Raw genomic sequence first — 12,045 nt, 5'->3', positions numbered from 1 at the left:
TTTACGGTTAATTTGATTATAATTCAAGTCATCGCCAATAATAGTTTTATTTGTGCATTAATATTCAACCAACATAGATAAACAGGTTTAGGGTTAATCCTATTGATTGCATGTTAGTCAGAAAACACACATGAATACGATCAGAATAAAGTAGAGGCCTATTATTAGGGCAAGTTCAATCTCTTTTAGGTTGGATTTGTACCTTCATTCCCGAACCCTTATTTGGTTCAAGACCTTATGGAGTTGATGATCTCTTGGATCGTTAAGGGGTGTAACCTTCCCCTGTGAACGGTTTACAAGTTCCTAAAACTTGTTGGCGACTCTTTTGCTCTATCTTCTTCCCTTTTGGACGCCACCATACTTTAGTGTATGATCACAGTGGGGTTCAAGCTAGGGGTTAACGCTTGAAATTATTCCCCACAGTTTTTGGCGACTCCACTGGGGAGGATTTCTATTTTAATTCCTGAATTTGTTTCGGCAATGATTTAGAATGAATGGATGAGACTCGAAACATTCGAAGTATTTCATGTGCGTAATTTTGATTAACATTATTTTCATATGCATAAAAAAGATCTCATTGGAAAGACCATCCGTAATGAGTTAAAAACATAGGATTTTACACGTAGGAAATTTGAGAAATATCTTTCACAACACTGCGCGAAACTAGAAAATTTTATCGAGCACAGAAAGCTGCTGAGGCATTGGGAAGTAGTGCTAGGGGACAGAGCATTGGCGCCAGACTTTTAGCCGTAGCGCCAGACGCCAGCATTGGCGCCAGGTGCTACAGTTAAAAACTGGCGCAAGTCTTTGTTTGCCGGCGCCAATCTCCCCCAATACCGAGCCAGAAATATGCGTTCTAATTTTGTCCGGTTATTCGTATTGTTTGCTCGATCCTACTTCCTGATTGAATTTTTTCTCACTTTTCTGAAACCCATATGTGTTCTACATATGGACATAACCCTGTGGGAATTCATGCTCCATCTACCCGATTGAACGCTCTGTGCAACAAAGGGTACATCAGAGAATGTTGAATTCACCAAACCATGGAAGCGAGTTTTTTCTAAAACTCGCGGTGTCCCATCCAATCGCTCCAACCCTTCACGGTTAGGCTTCCGCGCGGTGCATCCGGACAATTAACCATGGACCCTCTATTGACTAACCCATATCCCGAACTTTAGAGAACTAGAGCCATGGTTAGGTTGTAAATTCATTGCATCATATTGTGCCTACTTGACTAATTGTGCATTATTTGTTGTGCATATATTTTATGTTTTTCTTAACCGTTTGTTTGACTTGTGTTGAGATTAAATAAATTAATGACTTAAAGAACTTTGCCTAATTAATTAATTAATTAGAGTCAATAAAGTCTAATATTTTAATTAGAATTGACCTAGTACGACTTTAGGCATACCCCTTTTGATTAATAACACCGAAAACAGTTCCAGATAGAAGCTCCAGTATTGGCGCCAAAGTCTGGACTGTAGCGCCACCTTGTGGAGTGTGGCGCCGGGCGACAACTCTGTCGTCTGGCGCCGAGCTATACAGTGCGACGCCAGTCCTGACGTTTGGCCGACAGTTTGGATTATTGGTCGAGTCATCACCTAGTGTCTAATTAACCAGTTTGCTAATTAATTTGGTTAATTTTCGCTGTCAATAACACCTTGTCAAGTCATTAATTGAGTCTAGTCACATAGTCTAGCCACATGGTCATGACACGAGTCTTAACATATCACCTACACTCACTAGTCTTAGCACACACTTTGAGTATGCATCACCATGACCATGTCTTAGGTCCATGCATGAGTCGGTCTTTTCCGTCATTTGAGTTGGGGATACATTCTATTCCTAATTCTTCCATCTAAATCTTCTTTCACATTCTATTCCAATCTTTCTTCACTTACTCCATCCATTGCATGTTGAATAAAGTTTGAGTCAAATAATTAACAATAAATATCCCCAATTTCCTTTCCCACAGTACTTGGTCGAGGAGAGAAGAGCGATTAATCAAGGACAACCTCTTTGTTCAAGTCTCACTTTTTGATAAACCAATTCGTCAAAAGAGGAGGGTTAAAAAGATAATGGCAAGTCAAGAAGAAGTCAATGAGCTTAGGAACCAATCGGTTACCGTGACTAAGACACTGAAGCTACTCACACTCAAGATCAATGATCCCGTGAAGGAACAACAGATGGACCTCATGCGAGAGAGTCTAAGCAAGCTATCTAGTGACTATAAATTTCAAGGCATGAGTTCATAAGGGGTCTCGCTGGACAAGGAACTTCTTCCGCATAAGTTCAACGCCACTGACATCCCTAAATTCAAGGCAACAGATAACCCTTACTTCCATCTAAGAGCTTTTGAAACTATAATGAGCATTAAGGGTATCGATAAGAAGGTTTTCCCCTCTCTGTTCCCACTATCTCTCGAAACCGTTTGTCAACAATGGTTCTTTTCTCTCGAGAAAGAAAAAACCTCTTCTTGGGAGTTGATAACAAACGCTTTCGTTGATAGATACAAGTGCAACATCCAAGACGAAACAGATCACAGACAACTTGAGATGCTAAGACAAAAAGAGAATGAAGGCTTTACTTCTTTCTTTAATAAATGGAGGGAAACTTCCGCCAAGATGATTTAGGTCCCCGCCGAGAAGGAGTCTGTGAGGATGTTTATCAAAAATCTCCAAGAAAAGTATTCAAAGCACTTAAAATATCAACACAACTTGAATACTTTCAGAGCCGTCTATGACATAGGTATCGAGACCGAAGACGACCTCGCAAAGCAAAAAGCTACTAACAATAGTAACCACGGTGGCTGGAAAGGAAAGAAGAACGACAATCCTTCTTCTTCCGAAAACGCCCACTCTAGTAATAATGTTAGTACCTTTGATCATAATGGTGTCTTAGCCATGGACAATCAAGGATCTAAAAGGAAACGCAGGAGAGAGTTCACACCCATTGGAATGACCTACGATGCTGCTTTCGATCGTCTCTATGATCGAGGATTAATCAAACCTATTGGCCCTACCGAGGATCCAACACTAGAAAATCGATCTTCGAGATGAAATCCAAATCCTATTGCAAGTATCATCGAGGGCGCGGTCATACTACTGATGAATGCTACAGGTTTCAAAACCTCATTCAAGATCTCATAGAGGCAAATAAGATCCCATTGCCTCTAGCTAGCGAGAAGACTGGATGATGTCGGAGCAAACAACACAAGACAGAGGCGAGCTTCAACGACAAGATTTCATGACCTCTTTTTCTATTTCTTTTTCATTTTTTCCTTTCCCCAATAATTCTAGCATAGGCACCTTTTCTTTTCCTTTAGATTAATTTTGTATTTTTTTTCCTTTTCCCCTTTTTAATAAAATGAGCATTTATTTCCTTATATATGATCATTTCATTGCAAAAAAAAAAAAATCCATGTCGAATTAAGCACAAGGTATACCAATGATTTGAGGCACCCCTTGTAGCCACATCACATCTCCTTTCACCTTTCAAATATGCAATCCTTTCTTCATAAACCACTTTGAGCCTCGTCTAACGATATACCCTTCTTTTTTCAACCTACATCTACCTAACCTTGGGATGGGATGGTGTGCAACTTATGCAATTCTAAAAAAAGGCTTGAGTGATTCAAAAAATTAAAATAGCAAAAATAAGCAAAAGCAAAAAAATAAATAAAAGTGTACAAAAGGGCAAGTGTTCCAATGTCTTTGATATAAAAATATCTTCGATAAGAACACGTCTCAGATTGCGTCTCTTATCGAGTGCTCGGTACCGTGCCTGAGAAACATGAGCGTTATTTAAAAAAAAAAAAAAGAATTAAGCAGTTAAAAATAAAAGTAAAACTCACAAATCCCAACATGGATAGATTAGGCAGTTAATCCCACTTTTGCCCAAAAAATAAAAAATAAAATTCAGCGTTTAAAACGAAAATTGGTTCCGCCAATTTAGTTAAAAAAATATCCTTTCAAAATCATGATACCCTTGAATCGTGATATCAATTCCGTTCGTGACCAGATTGTGATATCAATTCCGCTAATATGTGATTCACAACCGTTCGTGACCAGATTCAAGATCAAAACGTAATTCCACGCCTTTGAATAGTGATATCAATTCCGTTGTAAAAGTTCCAAGATAAGATGGGTTAATTGTTCTTTTTTCTTATTATTTCGCACTTTAAAGAATTAAAACAATGGTAATGGCTATTTATTTCAATTCAAATACGGTAACAGTTGAATTTAGTTCTTATTTATGTTTTACTGTAATTGCTATGCTCAAATAAAATTATACATACTCCAATTGTAATTTTCCTTTTGCAAATTTTTGCTTAAATTTGGATGTGTTCTTTAATGTTGATTTTTTCGTATGGCAGCTTAACTGATTTAATTTAACTAATTCAAAATTTTGAAGTACTTAACAACATTTTTTGGATTTTTTTTTGTTGTGAAATCTTTTCAATTTTCTGATATATTTGCATGCCCTGTGTTTTTTCCTGTATATAATACCTCGTATTTTTTTAATTGTTTTTTGGACTAAATCCTAAATAGTTAATAATTACCTCAATGTCTAATGTAAAAGCGTTAAAAAGTCAAAACAAATTACTTTATAGCAATTAATTAGTAATTCGTACTCCGTGTAAATTTTATTTGTTTTGGGCTAAATAATTAATTTTCATGCTTCTAGTTAAAGTCCTTATTCTTAAGTACTTTTGTAGCATGATTACTCAGTAATATTAAATAAATAATAGATTCTTTTGGGTTTTTGAATGCATCGTGTATGCAATTTACTCCATCTCTTTTTATGTGTGTTCCTTTTGTCGAATAAGTCATAGTTCATGTGTGTCATATCATTATTTAATATGTGATACATATAGCTTTATCTTTAGTATTGTTGTCATCTGTATTATTATGCTTGAAGGCTATATTTGTTGTTTCTGTGGGTGTCAACTGGTGGGTAGTTTAGAAGATTGTGTTGGGGGGGGGGGGGGTATGGGAGGGCAGCAGGAGGTTTGATGGTTGCAGGGGAAGTAGGTGGAGATGGTATGGTAAGGAGGGTGTATAGGACTGGTCTTGGTTGTAGCCATCCAAGCTCCAAGTCTTGTTTATCTAACCGCCTCCCTAGTGCCTTCTCTTTTATCTTCCTACTCTTTAGAATCTATTGCCATGTCGTTAATTTCAACAAGAGCAATCGCAGGATTTTAACTTAGGCCCTTGAATATTTTCCTACTCCTAGCAAGCCAGATGCCCTGTAATAGGAAATATATACACATGCCCTCATTGGTCATACTATCATAGAATCTTTCTGCAAGTAGTTTGCTGTAGATCGACTAGGAAAACTGATTGTAATATTTTAATGGTGGAATTATAATTTAGGTGAAAGCTTGCAACTTTGATATATGAAAGTAGAAATTACAAGTTATAGCTTGAGGCAACAACTCACCAAAATGGCAGCTTGACACTACTTCTAACTACCCTACCCAATACCCACAAAATTACATAAAAATCCTATTCATTAACCACACTCTTTAATGCTTCATTGAAATATTTTGTCATGTTTCCAAATTGTTGTTGCTGGCTGAACTTGTCCCCTGCCTTGTTATTCCTTTTTCCTCTCACAGACCTGAATTGCTTGTATGGGTGGGTTGACCTAATTCATTGCATAGTTCAGCCATTTTTTTTATTCAATCCTCGAGGATAAAGTTCTGTTGACTCTCTATATCGAGACATAAGCATTCAGTTATTCCAAATATGGCTTGCAAACTCACAGTCATGGAAGATGTGCTCAACCTTTTCTTTGAAATATATAGAATTTTGATTTATTTCACTTCACATTTTGCAGTTTGTATCAAGATTTGTGCCTTAATAATATTTCATGTCCAATAGTGATGGATTTGGTAATGCTTTTCCAAAGGAAGTGTTTTTTCTTTGGTTTGTATTTGCTTTTCCAAAGCCTTTTCTAATTTAACTATAACAAATAATATTGAAGTATCTACGGCAAAACTAAATATAAGATCAGAGATTACTGTTGCGAAATTCCATTCAAATTATTTCATGGCCAATATTCACAATTTAAAATCATGCTGCAAGCCTGCAAAGAGGGGGGGCAAATGTAGGAAGGGTTTTTTTTCTGCAGTATGCTACAAACTGTTGTGGTAGGGTAGGGGCGGCTATGCACTTGCTGGCAGGAGAACCATGTTTAAAATTTAAATAACAATTAAAACATATCCATGTATATATAAATTTTTGCAGAACCTAGCAACAACTCCACCAGAAATATTACCTTCTTAATACATATATAGTGATTAAAATATATTTTATCTATTTTTTCCAATACACGTTAACAGAAAATGATGAAGAGGCTGAAGAGACAAGGGATGATGATAACAACACAACGTGATATTATGATGATGAAGGACAAATTGGTCAAGATCTTGATCTTGAACTTGCATCTTCACATAGTGAACCACTCAACAACGACGAACTCATGGATACAGCAGAGGTAGAGGAATTAAACATTTCAGCAGGTATGAATTATCCCTTAATACGTATAATGCTCAATTTGGTTTTAGTCATGTCAATTCTATGCCTATTGAGCTTATGCATGATCTAGGTATAGTTGGAAAAAAAAGAGAGACAGTTTATTGCAGGAAGCTTACCCTATTACCTCCTGTTGAAAAACTAAATGGTGAAAAACATTTCAAAGTAAAGCCTTCTCGATTAGATCTGTTTGAAGAGGTGAATGAAGTTATAAAGAAAGCAAATCTAGCAGTTGAAGAAGCAAAAAAGATGCTGAAAATGCTATATTAGAGGCAAAAAAAAGCTAAAATAGAAGCTGAACAAGCCAAAAAAGAAGCATAAGCCGTTAGGAATGACGTGGACAAAAAATTGCAGGGAACAATGCGGTTTGGGAGAAGAAATTTAATCAATTTCTAAATTTTCTTGAAGCAGGAGGTTCTTAAAATAATGATGATTCAGGAATTGAAGGTTCATCAAAGTGAAGTAAGTACACCTCGATATCTCTGTTTTGATTTGAGAGTTGGCCTGGTCTTTCTTACTTTAATTTACTTACACAATAATCTGTTGTGTAACCTTGAAATAATCATGATCTAATAATGATCTGACTTTTTAGTAACTTCATATCATACCCTTCTTCATCTGCTGAACACTAGCAAACGTCTCCTAGGACTAATTATATATCCTTAATCTTTTGGGTAATAATCTGACTGGTTTACTGTTAAAAGATTTTCTGAGTTCAACCTAAAGCAGTAGTAGTATTAGTATACTGCAGATTCCTGACATGTCTGCTAACAGAATTTTAGGGCTGCTTCCGTATTTCGAGACCATTTCTACCGTTTCCTGCACTAATCTTCAGACTCTAAATCGTCCATGAATCAGTTTAGTGGAAAACTTCCACCCTATTTAGGTAGTATGCCAAGTATACAAGTATACAGTTCAGTGGAAAAATTCCTCCCTATTTAGGTGGTTTTCCAAGTATCAGTTTAGAGTGAATCTGTCTATGAATCTGTTCAATCGACCTATCTTATAACTATCTTGCAGTATATAATCAGCTTCTAAAGAAAGGTGCTAGGAAAACATAGAGGTTTCTATCATGTGTTGGTTGTATTGTTTATCATTTATAGTTTATTAGTCTTTTAGAAAATAATTTGTAACTAATTCTTTTTGTTTTTTTTTTTATTCTTGTAGGTAAAAAGGAGAATGCAAAGCACGTTCCAAGATACACTACGTACTATTTATTTTTATCGATCAAATTACATATCGTACAATAATTTTGTTTTTCATTTTTTTCTGTGTGTATGTGAATAGTGATGAATCATACTAATTTCAAATATTTTGTTTGTATGGATATTAAACATCAATTAGAAAATCTATTTCTCCAAATTTATTATATGTTACGAAATTTATTTATTGGTATAAAAAAACTACCAAATGTGATTTATTTCATTGAAAAATATCATTTAAAATTTTTAGTCACGTGTTGATCATGCCGAGAGCTCACGATAATGATCATCGATAGTAAATTTGGTAGCCACAGTAAAAATTATTGACAAACAACTTGTTTAGCCACGATAGTATTTGTGGCAATGGATAATATTTTCCACGAAAGTATTTGTGGCAAGCTTATTAGCAACGGTAATTTTAGTGGTAAACAAGCTTATTAGCAACGGTAATATTTGTGGCTATGAAGTTTATTAGCCACAATAGAATTTGTGGCAAATTAGTTGTTAGCCTTGTTAGTATTCGTGGCAAAAGAATTTGGTTACCACGTGAATACCCGTGGCATAAAATCCAATATTTGCCTCGACATCCTTTTTCCCGTGGCAAATTTCTTGCCACGACCTCTTGTGCCTCGGGTGTAAATTTTAGAATTCCCGTGGCTAAACTGCATAGCTACGGGAATTTTAAACTTGTGCCACGATTTTTCCCGTGGCACAAAGGTCAATTTGTTGTAGTGACCGTTCACAGGGTGAAGGTTACACCCCTTAACGATCCAGGAGATCGTCAACTCAAATAGGTCTTGAACCATGACTGGTAGTTCGGGGATGAAGGTACAAATCCAACCTAAAAGAGATTGAACCTGCCCTAATAATAGGCTTCTACTTTATTCTTATCGTATTCATGTGCGCTTTCTGACTAACATGCAATCAATAGGTTTACCCTAAACCTGTTTATCTATGTTGGTTGAATATTAATGCACAAATAAATCTATTATTGGCGATCACTTGAATTATAATCAAATTAACCTAAACAAGATTATTAATTATCTTATAAAGCGTGATTACAAGTACCAATTCCCTTTAAACATGCATAAAAGGCGTGATAAAGCAATAAATAATATATATCAAGCAACATAGTAAATCATAATAATTAAAATAATCATAATCATGATAATAACAATCATAATAATTAAAATAATGATGTTAAAGCATAATAATAGCAGGATCCTAGGCATGATACTAACAAGATTAATAACAAACCCTAGCATGTCACTAAACAATAAAGATCAAAGCTTTCGCCCTAACATGATACTAACAATCATAAATATTAGGAAGAATATAAAAGGCATCATACTTTTAATCATACTTGATATTAGCTTTTTTTAGTTGTTACCCTAAACATGACACTAGGAAGATTAAAAACCCCTAACATAACGCTAGGAATCATAATAACAACCTAAGCATGATTTCTACATCATAATATCAATTAAAACCATTAAAGCACTTACTTGAATGCCTCGTACCTCTTTCTAATAACAAAATTCACGCGTTAGTGTAGGGAATAATTTCAAGCGTTAACCCCTAGCTTAAACCCCACTGTGATCATACACTAAAGTACGGTGGCGTCCAAAAGGGAAGAAGATAGAGCAAAAGAGTCGCCAACAAGTTTTAGGAACTTGTAAACCGTTCACAGGGTGAAGGTTACACCCCTTAACGATCCAAGAGATCGTCAACTCCATATGGTCTTGAACCAAATAAGGGTTCAGGGATGAAGGTACAAATCCAACCTAAAAGAGATTGAACCTGACCTAATAATAGGCGTCTACTTTATTCTGATCGTATTCATGTGCGCTTTCTGACTAACATGCAATCATTAGGATTAACCCTAAACCTGTTTATCTATGTTGGTTGAATATTAATGCACAAATAAAACTATTATTGGCGATCACTTGAATTATAATCAAATTAACCCTTAACAAGATTATTAATTATCTTATTAAGCGTGATTACAAGTACCAATTCCCTTTACACATGCACAAAAGGCATGATCAAGCAATAAAAATAAATATCAAGCAACATAATAATCAAATTATATATATAACAATTATAACAATGATAATCATAATCATGATCATAATAATAATAATAATAATAATAATAATAATAATAATATAAGTATAATAATCATCATAACAATAATTATGACAATTATAATCATAAATCATAAAAATAATCATAATCATGTTAAAGCATAATAATAATAATAGCAAGATCCTAGGCATGATACTAACAAGATTAATAACAAACCCTAGCATGTCACTAAGCAATAAAATTCTAATCTTTAACCCTAACATGATAATAACAATCATAAATATTAGGAAGAACATAAAAGGCATCGTAACAATCATATTTAATATTAAAATTACCCTAGACATGATACTGGAATCAAAATAACAATCTAAGCATGATTTATATATCATAATAACAATAAATCAATTAAAGCACTTACTTGAATGCCTCGTACCTCTTTCTAATAACAAAATACACACGTTAGTAACTTCAAGGAAAATAATAAACAAAACAATTAAATTAAATAATTGAAATAGAGATTTGGGACCAAACCCTCATAAATTAAACCTTTCACGTCTAGGCCGAAGGCAACTTCGAATATGACTAGGTGTTTCTAGATCTTGCGAATGCTGAATTTTGTATGTAAAAGCTAGTTTAGAAAAAGAGAGAGAAAGAAAGATGGTGAATGATTAAAGAAGACAATGAGAAAATTGATGAATGAAAAATGGTTGTAGGTGAATATAATTGAAAACATGTTATAGATGAATGAAAACGGAGTTTTTAATACGTTATTTATAGAGAAATACAGCAAAAAAGATAAAATAAACAAAACAGAGCATTGGCGCACCTAAAACAGAGTTGGCGCCAACGCTAGCTTATTGGCGCCAGGCGCCAGACTTAGCGCCAGGCGCCAATGCCTGGCGTTAGGCGCTAATTCTGTTTTTGACGCGTTTTCTAAAATTAGATAAATTTTGCCGTACAGGAGGATAAAATCGTATCTTTTCCTCAAAATGTTATTTGATTTTAATTAAAACTCTGAAAAAGTAAAAAAAAGTTAATTTATCAATGCTAATTGAATTAGGAATGATAAATCTATATTAGGCCCTCCTCTAGATCCTTTGGCCGCACATAAGGCTCAAACTGGGCCCAGTTTAGTAATTTGGCCATAACTTCCTCAATATTCATCGGAATTGGGCTTATAATATATCGTTTGAAAGCTCTTGTCAAGCCCCATCCAACTACACTACTATTGGACCCATATCATGGACCAACCAAACTGGATTGGCTGTTTTCTTAAAATAAGTTTTCAAAAATAGAGAGAAGAGAAAAGAAATTAAAACTATCTGCAACGCTAGACTTTCCACACTTTCACTTCATTCGATTATGATTCGACGCGAAAGGTACTCATCACCGGGTTTGGTTTTGAGGAGACACAAATGGGTGTCTACAGAAGCCCCCACTTTGACTGAGTTTGGAGAAACGCACGTTTCGAAAACTAAAGTCAAAGTATTGATAGGGACGGAGAATGATTTAGAACGTTCTGCGATCCTAAACCAATCTTGTAACGCCGATACCTGCAAACTAACATTAGTTTAAATAGATAAAAGAATTAAGAAACGCGTATCTTGCACCGTCGAGCACTCGTCTCTGAAAGTAATCGATTATTGCCGCTTTACTGTTATTTTGGTGACCTCCTGCAAGCTAGAGAATGCCATCCCGCTTGAAAACTGCTACGCCTGTAACTGCTTCCAATATAGAAGATTGCTTCGCCTGAAACGTTCCTCCTCCGCATTGATAATATTCCACGTCCAAGGGAATACCATCGAAGATTATTTCTCTCAAAACAATCCTCATCCGCATTGATAATATTCCACGTCCAAGGGAATACTATCGAAGATTATTTCTCTTGAAACAATCTCCATCCGCATTATGACCATCTTCCATGCCTAAGGGAACATGATCGAAGACAACTTCGCCTGAAATTACCTCCAGTTGTTTGTGACAACTCTCCACAAGCTAGGGATTGCCGTTGAAGATATCCTCGCTTGAAGTCATCCTCATTTGGCGCGATAATTTTCCAAAAGAAATTACCGAAGACCCACGCTTGTCGATCTTTAAAAGTTGCCTGAACTTTGCTTCCGCTATGCCTGTACGTCGGCGCTTCTGTTGCTTTGAACCTGTATGTCGGTGTCCTTTTGCGAATGAACCAGTATGTCGGTGCCTGTATGTCGGTGCTT

General features: G+C 35.5%; 1 long non-coding RNA gene across 1 annotated transcript; it reads left to right on the top strand.

Moving 5' to 3' along the window:
• The first annotated feature begins 3,799 nt into the window (after positions 1 to 3,799).
• LOC110730658 lies at positions 3,800 to 7,990 on the top strand. The gene is made up of 3 exons (XR_002513119.1): positions 3,800 to 6,526; positions 6,613 to 7,001; positions 7,707 to 7,990. It is a non-coding gene; the product is annotated as an uncharacterized LOC110730658 (long non-coding RNA).
• Positions 7,991 to 12,045: the final 4,055 nt, after the last annotated feature.

Source organism: Chenopodium quinoa, unplaced genomic scaffold (genome assembly GCF_001683475.1).
Source record: "Chenopodium quinoa cultivar QQ74 unplaced genomic scaffold, ASM168347v1, whole genome shotgun sequence".
Classification (NCBI taxonomy): Eukaryota; Viridiplantae; Streptophyta; class Magnoliopsida; order Caryophyllales; family Amaranthaceae; genus Chenopodium; species Chenopodium quinoa.
The sequence above is the reverse complement of the archived record's forward strand: the minus strand, read 5'-3'. Positions and strand labels throughout refer to the sequence as shown.